The following is a 22,042-nucleotide window of genomic DNA, read 5'->3' on the forward strand; positions in this document are numbered from 1 at the left end:
TGAATTTCCCAATTTAACGGCTCACGAAGGCCTCTAGCCGCAGCTCCGGGATATGGAGACGGAAGCCGAAGCACCGCGAGGGAGTTATGTTGGTGGGGGGGGGGGAAGCAACTCCCCTACCAACTTCACCCGCGACGACTCCGAGGAGAAATTTGATACTCAGAATAAATTTGATACGGGTCGCTGGAACAGGGGTCGCAGTCGGAGTTGATATGTGACACCTTAGCGGCGGCGAGCCAATTAAAAATATTAAAAGCCAACTTCTGGTTCCTCTCTCTTGCACTGAAAAAATAGGCCTGCGAATGCGAAGGTCCTTATGAGTTTACAACTTTTCCGAAATTGTTGGCGATGATATCTTCATTATCTGCACAGGCATTTCGTCAACATCACGCCGCCGACCTCGGTAGCGGCTGGGTAATGTCCACGCCTTCCATATAAGAAATCGCGGGTTCGAGTCCCGCCTGGGTAGGCTAACCCTATCCAGGGACTTGGTGGTTCGTGTAAATAATTGTTAAAATATTTGAATACTTAACATAAAATGGCTCAATTTGAGCTGTAATCGGTGGTTTAGGAATAAAACAAAATTAAAAAAATAAAATTTCAGCATTGAATTGTGGTTTATGATGTTATTTTAACGGAATGTAGAGTCTTTTTACGTAATGAAGAAATCCACGCTCGCAGTTTTCGAAGCGGAAGGGAAAAACGGGTGGCAAACGAAAAATGGAGAGGTTTCTCATTTGATATGTACTTACTTACGTGAAATACGATGAAAATCGAAATTAGAGTATAATACACTGCATAATACAACACACGAAATCAGTGAGATATTTATCTTGGAAACCATAGGAACAATTTTATCGTTCCGAGATATCCTCCAGTAGTGGTAGTTCGTCCTCAATGCTGAAATCTCACGCCCCAAGGAAAATAGACCTTGGTTCCTCGCTTCCGTAGCACAAGCACTGAGATCTTTTGACACTTACTAGTAAAAGTTGACTAATGTGCTCGGTAAAATCGTGAAAGGAATGTTTTTCAATCAATTGGGAAGAAGCATTTGTGGAAAACCCCGTGCGAGCCACCTCGTAGAAATCACCTGTATTGAAGATAAGCGATCCTCAAAATGGCAAAAACCCTTCATATAACGAGGCCATAAAGCATTTAGCGGCATTTCTACAAACGGGCAGCTACGCTTTTTGTAGAAAACTTTTTAAACGCTAGATAAAAATCTTACGACTGAGGTAGGGTTTACGGTCACAATAGGGGTCACCGCGGTAGGCAGGGTAGTGCCCGCCGCCACTCTTGAGCCCTTTCCAATGCTGATGGGTGCTATGAAAGACCTAGGAGAATGTGGTTAGCAAAATGCGGGTGCATTGCGGTATGATATGGGTTCTCCAAGAATAAGAAACTATTTCCTTGCAGCCGCTCGCTTTCCGAGTCAAGCTTCTGACTTGCCAGCGCAATCGTTGAGTCCGTAACATATATCTCATGAATAAAATCGTAATTTTCACATTAAAAAATAAAAAAAATAATACTTATATGCAATTTATAATGTATGCAAGTGTAGAAAACTGTAATGTCGTCTCATCTTTATCGAAATATCCTCAACTATAATTAATGCTGAACAAATTTCCGCATCTTATCACCGCGTCGGATGGTTGGACATTCGCGACCGTGCTAGGGCGCCCCCTTAATATCCCATATCGGGCCTACAGTGATGTCATGGCAAAATTAGTAGTGCCGGAACGCACTTCCCTTCGCTTTTTTGTAAGTGAAATATTACTCTGCCTTTTTTTATTACGAGTTATTATTTAAATTTTTTGATTAAAAATGTATATATTAGAAATTTTGAGGCAACGAAATTGATAAAAGTATTATTTTACTGTTAGGTATTTTTTTAACCAGTGCCGGAACGGCGTTCCGGTGCGTTCAAGCACCGCTGCTGGCCTGATGAAAATATATTTGAAGGACAAGAGGGTGGCAAGAATGTAAAAAGAAGATCTCAAATAATCTCATGTGGTAGATAAATAATGATTGGAATAGACAAAAATGTGAGGCTGTGAGAAAATAACCTGACCGGAGAATCGAGCGGATAATTTCTCCGCCAAACCAATCTTAGGATTGACCATTGTAGATGATGATTAGGTACCTGTTCCAGAATCAATCTTGGTCCCTCATTCCCTTATCAAGTTTCTCTCGATCATCAGCAGAGTCTACGCAAAATGTGATGATCAACATTTAATGATAATCTGTAATTAGGAGGTAACATCAATTTCCTACGTCATTCAACGAAGTTAGATACCATCCTTAGGCTGTCCCAAAAAAACATTTTTATTTTTTATTTTAAAATCTTCAAGCGGATTTCGATGACCCTCGGGTATACAAGGATAGGCAAAAAAATATTTTCGAAAAAGTTTAAATGATTAGGTAGCGAGAGGCGCCTAAATACTAACTTCCTCAATTTGTCATACGATTTCGCAAAAACTGCCAAACTTTGAGTAATCATGTTAAGTTGCGTTCCTAAGGTCTAAAATTTCGTCGGATTTTGCGTATCTTTCACCGTTTAGGCTTTGCGGCCTGCGCAGCCTGGCGCCAAGAGTGGCGCTAAGCGATGCGGCTCGCGCGACGCGGCGCAACAGACGGATGAGGCCGTCCCCCTCCCGTCCCCTCCCTCTCCTCCTCTCCCACGTTCGCCCGCCATGTTCACATGCTTCAGTGACTCTCTCTCTCTCAAATTCAGATTGTGAACTCCTTTCGTAGACCAAATCAATTCTGCACGTATGGTAATAACCAATCTTAACTATATTATGGAAAATCGTAACAAATTTGTTAACCTACTGATAAAATTATTCAACAAAGCCAGGTTTCAGTTGAACAAGCTCTTTCCTCGTACCCTCATTTATCATTTCTCGAAATTGGGAAACAATCTGCAGCAACTATTGCTTTTGTTCTTCGTCGTTCGTAATAAGGCTATTGAAAATCCGTGATTAGGGCCGCCCACAAAAGCAATAGTTGCTGCAGATTGTTTCCCAATTTCGAAAAATGATGAATGAGGGTACGAGGAAAGAGCTTGTTCAACTGAAACCTGGCTTAGTTGAATAATTTTATCAGTAGGTTAACAAATTTGTGTAACAAATTTATATACGAAATTTGTTTAAATTTTCTTCACTCATGTAAAATATTCTGCACACATCCTAATCAATCAATTCTTTGAGCCATATTTGGACACTTGACGGCGCAGCATCGCTATCATTTCTACGAATTCTTCTGCTCTGCCAGGACTCCGAATATGACCTACCCGACTCGATATATTTGACTTCTACTTTCTTGGGACCCTCTACCCAGAGGGGGTGAGTTACCACTGCCGCTGGCAACGGGTGATGAGGGATGAGATTGAGGGGTTGGGATGGGGGGCTAGACTCAGAGGGAAGAACAGGAAAGGGGCAGCTGTGGACCCCAGCTATCACGGGCGAATTGCAAAATTGCGCTCGCAGCACTTTCCCGAGTGTTGAAGAGGGTGGTCGGGTCCGAATGTCTGCATCTCCAGTCCCCATCTGTCTTCCAACTCCCTCCGTCAAGAATATCTTCCACAAGGCATGCTGATGATTTGGGTTTAGTCGCTGATGAGGAAGGACTAGAACTGTGACGCGGTATAAAGAGGGAGGATGAAATCCAATAATTTTGGAGTGAAATGTCCTGCTACTTAAGATGACGAAACACTCCCGTTAGGTCGATAGCATTTTGCCTTTTCCCTGACGTATTAAATTTTGATTCTTACGCTATCATCTACAAGGTACTCCTGGGTACGATCGGTTGACCTTTTTTAAAATCACCTGAAATCTAAAATTTATAAAACCTACCGTAGAGAAAATATTGAGGTCAATTTTTCATACGTGAGATACGGTCAGTTACCGAGAACAATCTACTCTACATATGCTGAATACTTCAACTTTCTATTTAGTAATTGTAATCTGTTTCGATAAAGGAGGTGAACCCAGAATGATGATTTCTGTACAAGTCACCTTGCTTAAGAGACACCAAACCCCATCCCTGCAGCACTTGGTACGACCGATATGGCCTCTAAAGTGCGACTGCGTAAAATACTGACCGACTGACACGCTACAAACTATTACGCAGTAGCGATTTAGGTGTAAATACTACCAGAGGCTTACGAAAGTCTATGCATTTGTCTGCGTAAGACATGGAAGAACTTTGCCGGAGTGGAACAATTAACTACGTGCATATTATCCTCTGCGCAGAGTGGCAAAAATCTCTCTATACGTGCGGAGCTATGCTCAGGTCCTTGCCCTTCATAACCGTAGGGAAACAATAAAACTAGACCGCTTGATCGCAACCACTATATTTCAGATATATAGGCAGATAGAGGAGATGGGAGGAATGGCTCACATGAGGGGAAAGATGAAGAAAAATAAAGGAGGTGGACCTGAAGAAGGAGGAGGAGACGATGGGGAAAAGTGTGATGGACCGAAGAGAGGAGGAGAGGCCAAAGGGATGAAGGCGAGAGAGAAGATTTGTCGCTCCCCAGAGAGTGCTGCTCTCTGATGGGGAGATGGAGAAGTTACAGCAAGAGAGGTCCGAGTTAAAAGGTGTAATGGGGTGCGCTGCGGAGAAAATATAATGGGTTCCTATTATTTTTATTGCCTAAATCGAGAGATTATTACTCCTGGAGTATGTATTTCACGCTTTTAGATTTTTAAATAACGGTCTATTTTTCGCGACTAAATGAAAAGAGAAAATTTTCAAGCGCGCGAAAACGCGATGGCTAAGTATGAGTGCTGGGAAAAGCCCGTGTGACGTCTGGCTCTTGCAGCGTGAGGCCACCTGGGTGCGAGGCTATGAACGCCGCTGCGATGCAGGCTGTTTACTGCCGAGCATGGGGGTAGCGTGGAGTACCCTAGAGCGCTAACGTAGAGCGTTATAAGGGTCATTAATACCCTATCAAACGAAGGAAATATTCCAACCTTCGGCAATTTTAACAGGTCATTATTAAGAGATGTTTCCCTGAGCTCTGTGCCTCATGCATGCATTGGAAACCTCAGACGATGTAAAACTCATATCTACTCGAATAGAATCTAGGTCCCTGTGACGGCACGTGGAGTGGCATCGCATGGACGTCAATCTGGCCTTTTTCAAATGAGGTTAAAATTGGCCATTAACATTCGTCTAAACTGAGATTTCTAAACCCAAATAATTTGTACATTATGAATACACTAATGGTTGGTAACAAATCGCAATCAATGCCTTTCATTTTCTTTGATAAAGGAAACTACCCTATTGCAATGCAAGTCAAAAGTTGCTCCTTGAGTCAATATTATGGATATGAGTTTTGTCGAACCGATCGATACATTTTGATCGTTAGGTAGGTTTAACTCTGTCTGTCCTAAAGCGTTGATAATACTCCAAGACCAAATGTTGTAATTACCAATGAGGCTAGTCTATTCTTACGGCCCCATTTGAGTCAAATATCACAATATAGAACTGTGGCAATGTTATAGTGTCCTCTTTTAAATTACCCGAATGGCAGCGGAATTATTTTGTTTATTTTTTATTTTTATTTTATTCTCAAACCACCGGATACAGCTCGTATTGGCCAAAAATATCGTATCGAAAATAGCTCGGAGGGAACGCACACAAGGAACACGGGGCCTTAAAAAGGACCTTTTGGCAACAACCTTGGCGGTGAGGACGGGCAAATACGGTTTGGGTTTGCGTCAAAAAATGCAATTAAGTATTCACAACAACTCTGCAAAGTTTCAAAGTTGTTGTATAACTATGCAAAGTTTCAATTTCCGCACTCAAAAAATCGATTTTGAGGTTATGTCCACCTTTTTTCGATTTTAGCCCACTGTGCGACGGCCTCATCTCCAGTGATGACACGCCGCTTTCCGAAAGGAGGTTATTTTAATGACAACCGCCAGTTATTGTTTACCCAATCCCTTCATGAATACGCGATGTTAATGGAGTGACAAATAAAGTGGATCACAATTGTTGGCTTTATCTAACGTGAGGAGAAAATCAAACAACAACATTGCAATGTCGTCGTTAAGTTACAGCGGCCGATTGTAATATAATCTTCTACAATAAGAGGAGGAAAAGGCAGAGGCGTATACTAGTATATGGCCGGCATCCCCTTTTACTCTCAAGAAACGAGAACAATTCCTTTTGTTTCCGCTATCCACCACCCGCCACTCAAAAAGAGAGCGACTATAATACTCCAATTCATGTATCAGAATTAAAGTAATTCATTAATATTTCTTTTTTTTAATATACAATTTTATAGTGTGTCCTCAACTGAAATAAAGTAACATAATCTTACTACGATATTGCCCCACCGAAGATAAAATCTATACTACCCAGTTAAATCACAAGAATTCCTTAGCTGTGGAAGAAAAACATTCCTGAGGCTGAAAAGAGTAAATCCCAATCCAAAATCACAACCTTAGTCAAACTGAAAAATATTGGAAAGACTTGATCATGCCATATGATACGGTGCAAATAAAAATGCGAAGGTGATTTATTCGCAATATTCGCGGTTAAGGTTAACGGAGAAACTGAGGACAAACGAGGATTATGTCTGGGGTTGCAATACATCACATAGTTCACACGGCGACATAAGAGAAAAGAAAAAACGGTTCACTCTATACGCGCCGTGCATTGGGTATCATGCTCCCGTTTTCATGCCGGCCTCCCTGTTTTCCTTACTGCCAAGAGCACCTGCGGCGAAATTGGGTGGTATTAAGCGAATTTATTCGCACGCTAAACTCCTTTCCTACGCAAAAACAGCGTAGAACTCGCGGTAAACCCTCGAGGCATCGAAACATAGGGGCGAAGTAGAATCCGTCAGCTGAATTTATAGTCGTCGAAAAAAATGAAACAATAGGACACTTAGAAGCATAGTGCTTGGCGAAAACACGGCGGGACAAATTGAAATTGATAAATCTTCCACAAGGTGGCACCACAGGAGGGGGAAAATAAACAATCGCAGAGACAAACGTTCCGCTCCGAGGACGGTATCCTTGACAACCGAATCGCCCCCTTCCCCCGCTGCGACATAAACACGACGTCAACCGCTCCCCTTCACTGCACCAACCACACACGTGCCCACATAAAACCTTCAGAAGAGGCCAGCCCATAAAGGAAGCCATAACAAGAAGCGCGATTTTCGGTTTGTGAGAGCGTTTGTTAAAAGTGTTTTTCGATTGTACAGAGATCTTTTGACACCATGGAGAATACAACAGGGACATTCCAGAATATTTTTTCATTGTCGATTTTGATTATTAATATAGTATCATACCGGTTTAGGTAGGTTTACACGGAGATTTTCGTGAATTACCCCGGTGTATCTTCCCTCCCAAGTCGGAGTTTCCTCTTCAATTCACATTTAAACCTGCTCCCCATCGTTCTATCTACAAATCCTATTCTCATCTTTCCTGCCCTCCACTATTCTTCATTCTAACACTTTTTTTCAACATCCCCTGCCCAGCTGAGAATACGCCAAAACCCTAACCCTCTGTCTCTTCCGTAACTCACCGCCTTTCCCTGGGCTGCAATGTTGTCTCTGTGGTAGAATGCCTAACGTGTTCTAATGACGCCGTGCACTCGCGGGAGTAATACAGTAGTTTCCTTCAACAAAGAAAACGAATGGCATTGATTGCGATTCGTTACCCACCATTAGTGTATTCATAATATGCAAATTGTTTGGTTTTAGAAATCCCAGTTTGGACGAATGTCAAAGGCCAATTTCACCACATTGGAAAAGGCCGAATTGGCGCTAATGCGATGCCACTCCACGTGACGTCACAGGGACCTAGATTCTATACGAGTAGATACGAGTTTAACATCGTCTGAGATTACCATTGCATGCATGAGGCACAGAACTCAGGGAAACATCTCTTAACAATCACTTATTAAAACTGCCTATGGTCGGAAAGTTTCCTTCGTTTGAAAGGGTATTAATAATCCTTATATAAGCCAAGCGCTACCTGTTAGCAGCCTGCATCGTAGCGGCGCACGTATCCTCGCTCCAAGGTCGCCTCACAGCGGCAGAGGGAACCATAATGACGTCACACGGGCTTTTCCCAGCATTCATACTTATCCGTCGCGTTTTCGCGCGCTAGAAAATTTTCACTTTTCATTCAACCGCGAAAAATAGATATCGTCATTTAAAAATTTGAAAGCGTGAAATTCGTACTACTGAAGTAATAATCTTTAGATTTAGGCAATAAAAAATAATAGGAAACCACCCTAGTCTCCTATCGGCCAACCTTTCAACACCCGTATAATTCTTTTGGTTTAAATCCTTCATCACCTACTTTATGCATCTCACGCGTGGTCCACCCCTGCCGCTCTTCCCTTCCACCTCCTCTTCATTGATAATTTTCCCTATTCAATCGTGTCTCATGACTTGACCTATTAAATTGTCCCGTTTTACGTTATGTTTTCAAAAGATTTCTCTCATAATCTTCTTAGAAATTCCGCATTACTCACACCTTTTATCCATTCTATCTTAATCATTCATTCACAACACCTTATTCCGAAAGCTTTCATCCTTAATTTCGACGCAGCTGTAATCATCCATGCCTCACTATCATGAAGAGGCATATCCAACAGTAATTCCTAATTAAATTCTTCCTTAATTCAACGCTTACACTTTCAGCTGTAAGAATACTCCTCCTCTTTTTGAGATATTCTCTCTTCGCTTATACTAACCTATTGATTACTTAAAAATAAAACTATGCAATGTCATCAGGCTTGGAAATATAGTACGAAGCCAGTATGGTGTCTTACACATTTCAGACTAATAGACGACTCATTTACACGATATTTTGTGGTCAATATTGTGGAGATTAAAAGATTATCAGCCCTCAAAAACGTTTTACACACCGACTGTATTTGTGAATAAAACAAAAAATGACTTATGCATAAAAAAGTAACAATCCGTCATCTTGCACATGGAAATGATTGTTGGACTACGTTCCCACTATCCTCAATGGCGTTTCAACAAACACGCCGAATTCAATGATGTCTGCTCACCTTTTAAATATTGTTTTATAGAAATTCGCAGCTTCTTGACAGGTGAGGCATTCGCTCTTCGTTTATGCCACTTGCTGATTATTTCCATCTTGCTTTCTCCATTGTCTGTGACTCGGCTACCCAACTAGGAGAACACTTTCATCGCGTCAAGCTTATGTATCCTATCCATGATGAAAACTAAAAATGGTATTTTCCACACTTTAATGAAAATTAACTCCACTACAGACCATGGATTCGGACTTCTATGCCATTTTTAAGATGTTCGTCCATAATTTTAACATTCTACTTCATTTTCAAGGTACTTTTCTACATACAATATCAAAACCATGGTCAGTAGTGGAGTTTAATATTAATGTGTGGAAATTAACATTTGTAGTTTTGATCATGGATATATCGCATTTCCACCAAGTACTTAGAGCCTGAAACCATTTTATACGTTACTAGCAGGCCACCCAGCGTTGCTCAGGATTGATAGTGCCCAGAGAAGTGGGAGACTTTGAACATGGAATTCATGGTCACATTGCAAGATTTTTATGTTTTCTCTTTGAGCGAGCCAAGGGGTGTGCCTCCCCGACAGAATGCCTAACCGCAGAAGTTGTATGACGTGACGTAAAAGAAATCTGTTATGAGAAAACGACGAAAAGAACTCGTCGGACGCAAACGAAAGTAGTTTTACGGGGTTTGGAAGCATGAAAATCACCCATGTAATAACTTTGGCCGCAATCCGTGAAGCCATGCATGGAAACGTGCAGCGGACAGACAAACAGACATCCTCTTTTATTTGTATAGATGTTTTTTAGTTTAACTTTGGTCTTCGCCTATTCTCTATAGAATAATAGGAGCCTAAATAGCGGCCCGCTTTTCCAAACACCCCCTGCCACTGTCATCCTCATGCACTGCCATCTTCAAATCCTTCCCCCTTGCTCTCCTTACTTGCACCTCTCCCCTCGCGCCCTTGACTGCTGAATGCGATTCCTAACCCCACGAAACCACAACTCCAACCCCCACACAACACTCTCCTCAAACAGCGATTCCCCGCGTTTCGACTCACACCTAACGCTGGAAAATTCCTCCCACCGTTTCCGCCGACAGCCCATCTCACCGCAAGGCTGGAAGTGCGCAGTGCCGCCTCTGTGCGTCTCCGCCCCCCCTCCCACCCCATTGCGAGCAACCAAGACATTTCCCCTCTTTATTTATGGCACACTTAGGGCTGATGTCACAGCGTAGTCCAACTCCTCCCACAGCACCAAATAGGTTGGAGGATGGAGCGAAGCGTGCCAGAAATAGGGGTTCAAGGGTAGAATAGACCACGCCTACTTTGACCAAAACATCAACCAATACTGTAAGGACAACTATTTAGTTACACTAAAAGTTTTGGCCGTAACTCGTAAATGAACTATAATTGGTACCCTTTAGGGCATTAATACGGTCTTAAGGCCAACCAAACTTTCCAAATGCACACGTTAACCTTTTTTTCCAACCTTAGGGATAGACTTCACGAAAATATTTTCCATTAATTTTTTCATCGCTCAAAATATCAACGAGCCTCCAAAAATAAAATTTATGATTAGCCGGGGAAAAAGTTACAGTCAATCTCCAAGAAATTTATTTAAAATTTCAAATTGACTTTCCCTGCATTCCCACAAGCGTTTAATTAGGCAACCGCCCAAATAAACCGAACTCTATTAATTTAATTTTTTCTCGAATAATTCTTCCTCCCTTGACCTTTTTGTCTCCCGTAACAGCTTCATCAGCCAACTGCTTTTTCCTTCTGATACCCACCTACTTGTACAGATTGCATTTGCTAAACATCATTGGTATTTATGATTTTATTTTATACTTTTTTATAATATGTACATTAAAATATTCACATAAAAATTATTTATCATATAACCCATTTTACCTGAAGGCCTTTGTACTGTTTTTGGTGTCAAATGAGTAAACTTTCTGTGAACTAATAAAGTGTCAAACCAAGATGGCGTAACTCTGGCCCCCCATAAGCATTGGTAAACAGCGCCTCCTTATATTCCATTGCGAAGCACATACCTCCCACCTCTCTCCTACACGCTATCATCCCATCGAGCTCGGCCCCTCCCTCCTCCTGTCACCCAGTCACCCCCGACCCCTCTGGGGACTCGCCACCCCTCACCCTCCGGAAGAGCACAATGGCAACGACACTCTTCCCACACCCTCTACACGGCGTCATCAATTTTACCAAATGCCTCGCTTTCTTTCCTCCCACCGAAACATCTCCCTCAGCGAAGCACTCCTATTTATTTGTATCAATATATCACACCAAAGAGCACCAAGGCATGCGCCCTCTACGATGCAGGAGAACAATCTCTCTTCTCTTCTTCCCCCTTTTCACTGCATATTTCTCACCTCCATTTCATCCTTCTCTTTTTCCTACGCATCTCTTCCCTCAGCCATCATCAGTTAAAAAAGTGCAGGTTCTCAGGCAAGAATTAGTGGAATCTATTCATTTAAATGAGAAAAATACAACTTTTTTCAACGATATGAACGTTGAGTAACTTTACTCGATCATCCGTAAGCGCTCTTGACGTAAGAAAAATTCAGAATGGAAGATATCATAAATTAGCCTTTAACGGGCATCAAAAAAAGGTATTCTATGGCCCGTATCCAGAAACCTCACTACCTACTGCTAGATACGTCATCAGATGATGACGTAGCCGCTGTAGCGGCCGAGCACCGCTACGCTCACCGCTGCAAAAGTCTAGTGAGGTCCATGGCATGCTACTCGCTACAAGTAATATGGCCGCCGGGTTTCGTCTGCTTATCGTCTCGCATTTATTATTAATAATTATTGATGTTTAAAGGGCTATAAGCTCATGATAATTATTTATTATTACTTAAAAAGATAGTAAGAATGCTTCAATAACCATATTTTATCCTAATGAGTAAATATTTTACCTAATTTAACTACCAATAAATACTGTCAACAATACCGTGATGAAACCTCTTAGGATTCACCGTTTTATTTGCAATTAACTTCTAAACGGGCCCTGTCATGCCTTGAAAACCATTTATAATTAAATACAAATAAATTAGGGACACAAGAATGTCTCGCCTTGATGCTTTTGAAATACTTTTTTACGAAAAATAACCATTGTCAACGCAACTATGTATGCTGAAACCTCGTCGACTTTGCCATTCTAATAGCTATTAACTTTGGTATAGACCGTGGCTTTCCTTGAAAACCATTAATATTATATATATATAAGTGCCCAAATAAAGTTGCAATCACCAGCTTTGTGTCTCTGATATCCAAAATTTGCGTAAAATACTCAAAGCGACAAAGTCGTCTCCCAGTCAGCTACGTCCATTCTCAGTTACTGCTAGTTTGAATAATTTCAGTTCCGAGCCATTGAAAACCATGTTCAATTACGTGAAAACTTACCTATAATGATTTATGCCGTCACAAAAATGATGAGTTAAAGTTTAAGGGAAGGGTCGATGGAAATGGCATATTGCTTCTCAGTCCGTTTACAATAGCACATGATATTCATCTCATAATGAATGTCACGTAAATCTTTGGACGTTGCAATACAATACATGTATCTATTATATTACCTCAAAGTCTAAAATATCCAACTATACCAATGCAATCGACAGTTGTACGAGTATATTTGTCAACCACAATGACGAATTGCGCAAGTGACACCAAGGATTATTCAGCAATTAATACCACCACAAGAATTACTGAGTTCACAAACTTGTATTTATTAACGTCGTAAAACTCACTTTCGATTCAACAAATAAAATGATCACACTTTACAAGAACACTTGTCCAAAAAAAAGTACTCACGAAGAAAATCAACATCAACACGACACGTACTGTTACTTCACAAATCTAATTAACACAAATTGCAAATAAAATTGTCCAGGAAATGTTCACACGAAGAAAATCGGGAGCGAATACACTAACTGTAACTTCACAAATCAAATTACACATACATTGCGGACACAAGAAGTCGGTAATTAGAGCGAAACATCGGCAGCGACGACCCGTACAACTTAATAACGGCACTATTTTTAAAAAATGCTCACTTTCCTTTCATTTCGCATTGTCAACAATAATTGTAACAGATGACACATTTTATTTAAAAAATCATCAATAAAGTCAGCACCGAAACTAGGGTGTCCGGAACAAAACTTGATGAGGTTACTCTTTTCCGCCCAGATTGGTGCATTTTCGGGGTGCGGGGTCTGGGGCATCGGCCGGCTTTCCCCGGCGGCAGAGCCGCGGAGGCCAGCCGGCAATCACCGGCGATCGACACTAGTCGAGACACTTGGTACACGTCGCGAGATTTCTGAATACGAAGATTTATCAGCATGTACCAGCTGGTTCTCAATGATAACTTTGCCGATTTAAAGGGACACTTTTCACATAATGAACGGAACCAGATTCACAGAAGAAACTTGAAGAACCAAGAAAATCCCATGGAACCGAGAATAAATTCCGTGTGAGATACCGCATCTCCTAAGACATCTTATTTCCACGAACACCACTAAAAAAGAGAAATTATATCAATAATTTCCATTCAGATTTTAAGAACAAGACTAAAGATTCTCCGCTGAAATTTCACAAATCACGGCCTAATAATGTGCTTACCTTCGTTACGCCATCGTGCCGATTAAAATTCAACCTCCACCTTCTTCCATGCCATAGCCTTTAAAGAAAGACTCACAGCATTGGTTTTCTTGCACTCCAATACAACTTTCCTATCAATAATTAGTTTTAAAATCAAACTCTTCTTCTACGCCGAGATTCTTCTTCCAACCCGTTTCCATTTTGCTTACAAACAAAGTCGCGTTGCGATATTCGTTATTCAATTGTCGCCCTTAGTTCCTCTCAAAGCCCGCATAGTAGGGACTCAAAATGTCGCTAAATTCGTCTACGTCATCAATCCAGCACAAAATAAATGTGGCAACACTGCCCCCACCCATTTGGAGCGTTTTGGAGTAGTGAGGTTTCTGGATACAGCATTCAGCGGTGCGCGCCGCTACAAGCTGAAGCATGGTTTCTGGATACGGGCCCTATGCTTGAACAACGTAGGCTCTTAGAAGGAAGGAAGAACTTATTCCCATGCGGAGTTTTGCTGACTTTATAGGACAAAACAATGCTGACAGATATCCACTACTTCGTACGATTTCCCATAATATTTATTAGAACTTTCAGGGTTCCAACTGCTGAGCAGTCACTATCGTGGCTGACATAAAATGTATTCATAGACAGATCATTGAACCACAAAGGTATTAAATTACTCCTACAGACATATGTTTCAGCAACTTAGTCGTATCATTAATAATGGCACTCGGTTGCTGAACTTGGATCAACAAAATTTAGCCAAATTTTAAGATATTATTCCATTTATAATGCTAGTCATTCATTTCCATAGGTTATCGCAAGATAATTTAATATTCACCCCAATTTATACACTAATGATCCATCCTTATTAATCCACCACGTGCGCCGATTATTTTTCCGAATTCTTTTCCACGATTAGATATTATAGCTTCCTCATGAGTGCATTGCAAACATTCTCACTTCAACCTTTTTAAGACCAAACTAACTTACCAGCTGATTTTTATTACTTTTTAGCATATCCTATTTATTTCATGACTAATTAAGAGATGTTATGAAATTAAGCTTATTAAGGGATATTAAGAAAGATATAATATAAATAATAAATATTAATTATAATAATATTAAATAAATTATATTCCCAAATGAGAACATTCCACAAAAGTTTGGTATATCTTGAAAACAGCTGTACACTTGACAAAAATACTGAGTTTAACAATATGATATATCTTTTAAATAAATGGGAATTTGTGACTAAGGAGCAAGTGTAGGGGAAAATATGGAATAAACCGCATACTCACTACAGAGGTGGAGAAAATAACCAATTTTGAAACGGCATAATGAACGACCAATGTACGCACATGTCATGCGAATCACTTTAAAAAATACTGATATACCTTATTTACATAACAGAAGCTATAATTCAACCACAGATACGAAATAAATTTTTCATGAATTTTTATAAATCTGTTCTCAAATGGGAACATTCGACTGTAACATGTTTAGTGATTTATACATATTCGATTTCCCTTAGCGGAAGCTGCTAACAGTTAGCGCCAGTGCCTATTATTGATCAAAGAAGGTGCATTCTGCACCCAACAGTGGAGAAATACCTGCACTTCCGCATCTTTTCCCCTCTCCCAGTAGTTTTTCTTACTAGTATTTCTAATCCAAGGCGGATGTCCTCCTCGTGTAATACATCAGGCTTAGTACCTTAGCTGCACGAACTGCCGACTGATGTCAACGGAAATGGCTTGTATCCCGCAAGCTTGCGTGCCTCGTACCAGAAAGAGAGCTAGGGTAAAATAATAGGGAATAGACGTGTGCGTTGCATGCACACATAATTTTTCGATTTCGACGTGGGGGGGATTGAGGGCATAGCAAGCAGCGCCACCGATTATTACAATTCTCAAGCCCCACAGCTGCGTCGTACATAAACTCATGAAGGGAGCGGTAATCTGGCTGCGGCGAACAATGAATGTACTCTATTTTCCGTCCATCAATATATCCACCAATCCTTGTGCAAGTTCTCAGGCAAGACCTAGTGGAATTTATTAATTTAAATGTGAAAAATACTACTTCAATTGAGGAAAAGCCGCGGGCTGGCCAGCTGCATACCATTACGGCATCACCCGTAAGAATACTTGAAGTGCAAAAATTTCACAGAGGAAAAACTCATTAGCGTCTATCGATATTCGAACCTGGATCTCCCGAGTTAGCGTAAGGTGTTCTATCATTTGAACTATGACGGCATCCTCTTAAACTAAACGCAAGGCATCTCCAAACTTAACTTTCTCGCTAGCAGCTGTCGCACAATTTACAGATACACGTAGCAAACTTAAAAAAAATAGAAAAGTGTGAACTGAATGAGGTTTTCTCGTCATTAATAATGGCTCTCGGGCAATTTCCGCTTAGTTTTGTCTAAAGGCGACGACAGTTTCTCCAACCATCCCGCTGGCGTCTTCAGGTCACATATATCGATGCGTCAAAATTGTCCATCTTACATAGGAGCTTGCGTGTCGTAGGTTGGCTCTGGTGATCTGGAAAGCAGCCAGAAAATTACAACCGAGAAGACAGCTACATGTTATCTGCACTTGGGAAAGGATCTTCAGAAATAAGCACCAATCCGATCCCACTGGTGATTAATCCGACCAATCAGAGCCCACCTATGACACGCAAGGTTTTTGATGGGGAAAAAGCTCTTAAATTTCTTTTTAAGTCCATTATCCATCTAATTAATTCATTTTGTACCGTCTCAGTTAATTTCTTGTATGATAGGTATGTGGCAAGATGTAGTGGAAGTTATAAATTACGAGTAGGTTAAATGTTGAGTAAATATTTCAATGTCTTACTTAAAAGCACCTTAATTAAATTAAATTTAAAAGTATATATGTCACATTCCAACAACAAAATTACAGCACATTCATTACACTAAATCATAGCACATATTTATTTAGACCTGAAAAAGACCACCACACACGCCATTCAAAGACTTTGACCTGCCCTCCACCGCTCAGGCAGAGGCTGCTGCGGCAAACAACGGAAATAAACGTCTTACTCGGCACCTTGGCTCAATAACAAAACGACCTTATTTCCCGCACTGAATTTCCTCAAATCGCTGTAGGCGTGTCCATCAGAAGAAGTGGCAGCGAGCGATTCCGTGTAAGAGCTCTGTGGTGGTGATGAAGCCATCAAGAGGGCGGGAATCTTCCCTGATTGTCGGTTCGCATGCCGTGCGAGACCCTAAATTACCAGATATCCCCAACTCATACACGAATATACGCTCTCGAAAATATAAAAGCACGTTCTTATACTCCAAAAACATACATGGCTCACTGCACTTAGGTGCACGTAACGCAAAAAATAACACCCCCCAAACTACCGCAATATTTTCCTCAGTCTCGTGGCAATGGTATGGTCCCACGGGTCAATCTGGAGGCGGGTGGTATCGTGCAGCAAGTCATTGATGTATAGCTAAGCTGAATGAAAAGTAGATGGTGTTTTCCCTCTTACGTTTTACCCAAGACCTTAGTTATGCAACCAGACCAGAGTGACATACTCACAGAAGACGATTTGTTTTGATTTATTCCAGGCGGTATAGATCTATACTTGGTACATTTGAATTAGATTTTAAAATAATATCCACAGGGAGAGTAGGTGCTATGCGAACAAAATATATAAACTAAAAAATTGAAAGAATTAAGGAAATTAATATTAACTGACTGGCAACCTGTAACACAACGAACTCTTTCAGCACAGCTTGGATCATCATTAGGCGGCACGTGAGGATAACGTGAACTGAAATGAACCCGGTTTTGTCACTTAAGAATGTGTTAAGTATTGCCACTCAATTGCATAAATATGCTACACTTTCACCGCAGATAAAGATTAAAAACGATCTTTGTAGATCAAATAATAGTTTAAATATTTTATATTCTTTCTGAATGAGGCTGGTGTCCTCCGAAAAATGTTAACTACCTAGGTAAAAAACCTATGGGTGGAATAAAAAAGGTAATATAATTCTTGCATTGTGCAATCTAGAAGTAAAAACATTTAGTTAATTTGAATAGTCAGTTTTCACTCAAGTATTGAGAACATGGATGACTATACACGAACGCATGTATAATTTAGCTTCGGAACTATCACAATAGCCTCACTGCATGAAGGGGTTGACTTCTTATTGATATTAACATGCTTTAATGTAATCCTTTTAATTATTTATTCCAAATAATATTTAATTCACTCATAGAGGCTTAAGGCATCCCGAACGCCTTTTATAAGCAATATTAATGTATGCGAGAAATAATTACGTATCCATAAACAGGCAAGAAGATAACATTTTTAATATGGCGGAGTTCTGATTTATTATGAATATGATGCGATATTTCTGTACCAGTTTTCAATATCCCTCAACTTTTCCGGAGACATTTTGTGGCGTGGCACATGAAATGAAGCCTCGAAAGACTTCCCACCCAAGAGAAATCTTGTGTTTTCCCAGCAAACTATGTCATTAAACTCTTCTTGGGTTTTCCACCGCTTGATCTTCTTCATTTCTCTAAATGACGCCCGATAACGATGGCCGAAGCGTTGAGATAAATAGTGCCCCACAACCTGACAAGAGTTCACCGACATCATACCCAAGATTTTAGAGCAGAGTTAATACGCTGAAATGACGCACTTGACGCATTGGCGTAACTAGGGATAACCTTTGGGGAGGATGGGATCGCCTTGGTGGCAACCCCCCAAAAGTAGGCAACGGGGGTCCGGGAACATTTTTGAAAAACAATATGCCTGGAAAAAATACATTTTGCATCATTTTGACTCTAAAAATTTAACTTTAAGCCGATGCAGTTATTGAATGTCAAAACTAGACAATAGTTTCAAATATATTTTTAATTTCTCCGAGGCTTTTGGGGGTGGGGGGGGGTCTATCCCCTCATCCCCCCAGAGTTACGCCACTGCTTGACGAATTTCTTTATCGCATGATGTTCTGACAGAGGTGGTACCACCTATTTGGTTTCACGTAAAGGAAGGAAGAATGGGTGGCAAGTGCTTAAGGAGAGAGCGGTGATGATTTATTGTCCGTCAACACAATTTCGTCGGAAGAGGCAATTAATGGGTATAGTTCTCGGCTGCTGAGTAATTAAGTTGGTGCACACTGTTTACAGATGCGACATCCAAGAAAAAGGCCAAAAGGAAGTATCTCTCAAAGTTGGACGGTGGATGAATGCGCTCACGAAAATGTTATTTCCTCGTTAATAAAATTAGCGGATGAGGGAACCAGGGCCGCAGAATATTCCAGTTCACTCAGCTGGATCATTCGCGAGGCGGCACTCATTGTATCGCCATTCTTCTCTTGATTTCGATTTTTTTTCTCTCATAGGCCCCTTTTCAATTAATGTAGGTCTCACATGGGATTCACATCAATCCATTATGTCATATCTTCTCAACAGAAATATAAAAAAATGTTTGTATTACATTCCTTGAGTCGCAAAGATATATATTGGAATTACAGCTCCAGGACATAATAAAATTACTAAAGAATAAATTGTTGAGTTAAATATTATTTACTACTAAAAAAGGACAATAAATACTTTCGAAGCAGATATGTACCATGCAGGTATTGAAAGAATCTGAAAACGTAAGTTAAACATCTAAGTGTCTTACCGTATGAGTTAAAAAGAAAAAAATAAACAAAATACAGATCATTTCAACGGATAGATCGAAGGAAATTTGTGATTAATGAGTGGAAAATTCTTTCACTTTTTTGTACGTCTTCGCTGATAATAAATATTAATTAACCACATACCTCTATTCCAAATTAAATTTTCTTTGGCCACGTTTAAATTTTGCATGGAAGCTATTGTTGGAACAAAGAAAAAAATGGCGTCAATGGAGGAGATCTGGTTTTTTGTAAAGGGAGGAAGAATTGGCGGCATAGTTTTAAGGTAAGAGCTTCGATTAATTATTGTTCCGTCACGGATGAAAGTAACAACTAGTGGAAAGAATTGAGTAGTTACGTTACAAGTGTCGCATACAAGAAAATGGTCAAAAGTAAGCTTCTCACTCAGCTGAAAGATGAATGAAAGCGTTTCCGAAAATGCAATTACCTCGTTTACCGATCTTTAGCTCAATTAGTATGCGCTTTAATACCCAGAGATAGAAGCAGATATTAGCCCAAAGTTTAATTTTAAAGTTTTAATTTAATTCATGGGAGCAAGAGTGAAACAGTACTAAAAATCACGGCATTTTGAAGAAGAAAGCCCACGAAGACACAGCTGTAGTGTTCGGCCCTTCATGAAGGTGGGGATCAGTGGCGCCGACTCCATGGGACCTGAGGGGGCCAAGCCCCCTCAAAAATTCGTAGTGGGTGTGATGAAAAAATGTGTCAGGCTTACCAGTTTTCCCCGGAGTGTCCAGATATCGAGATTCGAGTTATCAGGGCTACACTGTTGATCATATGACTCTTCTAAATTGCTTAAAAAATTAAAACTCACTGCTTATAAAATTTCCCGGGGCAAGATCCCCGGTTTTGCCCCCCCCCCCCCAATATTTTTGTAAGTCGACATCCCTGGTGGGGATCGAGCTCGGCTATTGCCGTGTGGGTTCTTGCCTTGGAAGCCAGATGCGTTGAATTAACTCAAGCCGCAAATTCAAAGGAAAAGAGTAAAGGCACTCTACATTTCCGGGATCTTAGCACCGGCGTTGAAGGCTAGGAAGCTCTACCCTCCCTCCCAAACCCTGCCACGCTTCGTCCCGCCATCGCAGCCGCACGTTTTATGTGGACGCAACTACTTTTGCGACCATAACACAACAATCTTGAAATGTCCGGAGTAAGGCTCAGCGAAGATTGAGGCATGGGATCTTAGAAATCACCCTTTATATCTCATTCAACCTTTAGATGCTCCTTCACCACTCATTTTAGCTCATTTAGAGGAAGTTAGCGTGCAAGGAACAATGGATTTCCTTGGAACGCAGTAACCGGTCGAAGGAGTAGTGAGGAAGGTACTGAATAGAATCGACCATATTTAACATGCTATGGAAGGTTGGTGGTATAAGGTTAGTGTCTCGTTTGCTTAAAGAGATGTTTTCCAAGATGTCACAACTCCTAGCTTCAGATATACTGATGAATCAAAATACCGGTATATATTACGGGGAACGGAGTCGTGCATTAGCGGTGAATACCAACACAGAGACAAAGGCAACATCGCCTCGACCTGAGAGTAGTAAGAAATCAAGTCGCATGAAAGCTTTCAAATGACACCGCATTATTCCGAGGCGAAAACGTAGTCCCTCCGCTGGTATTTTGCGCGAGGGCCTAACCATAAAGATGCATCTTTCTTTAGACGTTAGGGAGAGAATTTATTAAGGTTTCATATCTCGGAAAGAGCAAAGGCATTGGCTTGAGTGCAGAATGAAACCTGGGAGGGAATAATGGGGGAGAAAATGAATGAAATCCAACGAATCTCATGAATACGTTGGGAGAGGTCGGTTCCCTACTTTGTTTGGCATTGTGAATCAGAGTGCATACGGTGTGGGAGGTTAGGCTCCACCTCTCGTCTGTTTTGTGTCTACAAAGTCACAACTCCTCGCCTCCGGAATGCCAATGAACTTAAGTGTAGTGTTTCATGAAAACGTCTGTCGGAGGAAATAAATGTTACAAAGACACGGTGCCAATGACACTTAGTGTCTGAAGTCCCCAAATGACACCATTTAATGCCGGAGAGGGAAAATTCATCCACCCCACAGCATTTAGCATGAGGAACAAACCATAAATCTGCCTCCTCTTTCAGGATTAAAAAAAAAAGGATTTATTAATAATTCATATCTCCAGTGTATTCTAGTTTTTCATTGATACAATAGTAGTCACAATAGCTCCTTCGTCTAGGATCTATCGAATAAATACCCTCTCACGTTCCTGGACAAAAACTGGTCTTTCCTCGGTTTTCTACGTTACGCGGTGAATATTCATATCTTTTTCATCCTCACAAAGTCCAAAAAAGTCTATAAAACTTTTCAAACGTGATTGAGAGAGTCCAAACGAAATTAAGAAAAGAAAGAAGTAGCATCGACAAACATTACCCTCGAAAGGCCTTCGGTCTTTTCTTCATACATTGATAGATTTTAATATCGACGTAAAGGACTACCATTTGACGAGAAATTGGGGAGAGACCACGGTACCTCCAGTAATATCTGACCTTACCTCTGTGAATATTCAAAATCGCTTGAGCAACGTTCAACTTGTGAATTTTAGTGCGTCCGGGTGAGGGAGGGGATAGGGGTGAGCCGGGTGGGGACACGAGCGACTTCCATTCAAAATCCATTTCGTCACATTTCTCTGAAACATTATCGAAAGAGCGGCGCGTCTCCAAAGTGCGCATACCTTTC

Source organism: Ischnura elegans, chromosome 4 (genome assembly GCF_921293095.1).
Source record: "Ischnura elegans chromosome 4, ioIscEleg1.1, whole genome shotgun sequence".
Taxonomy (NCBI): Eukaryota; Metazoa; Arthropoda; class Insecta; order Odonata; family Coenagrionidae; genus Ischnura; species Ischnura elegans.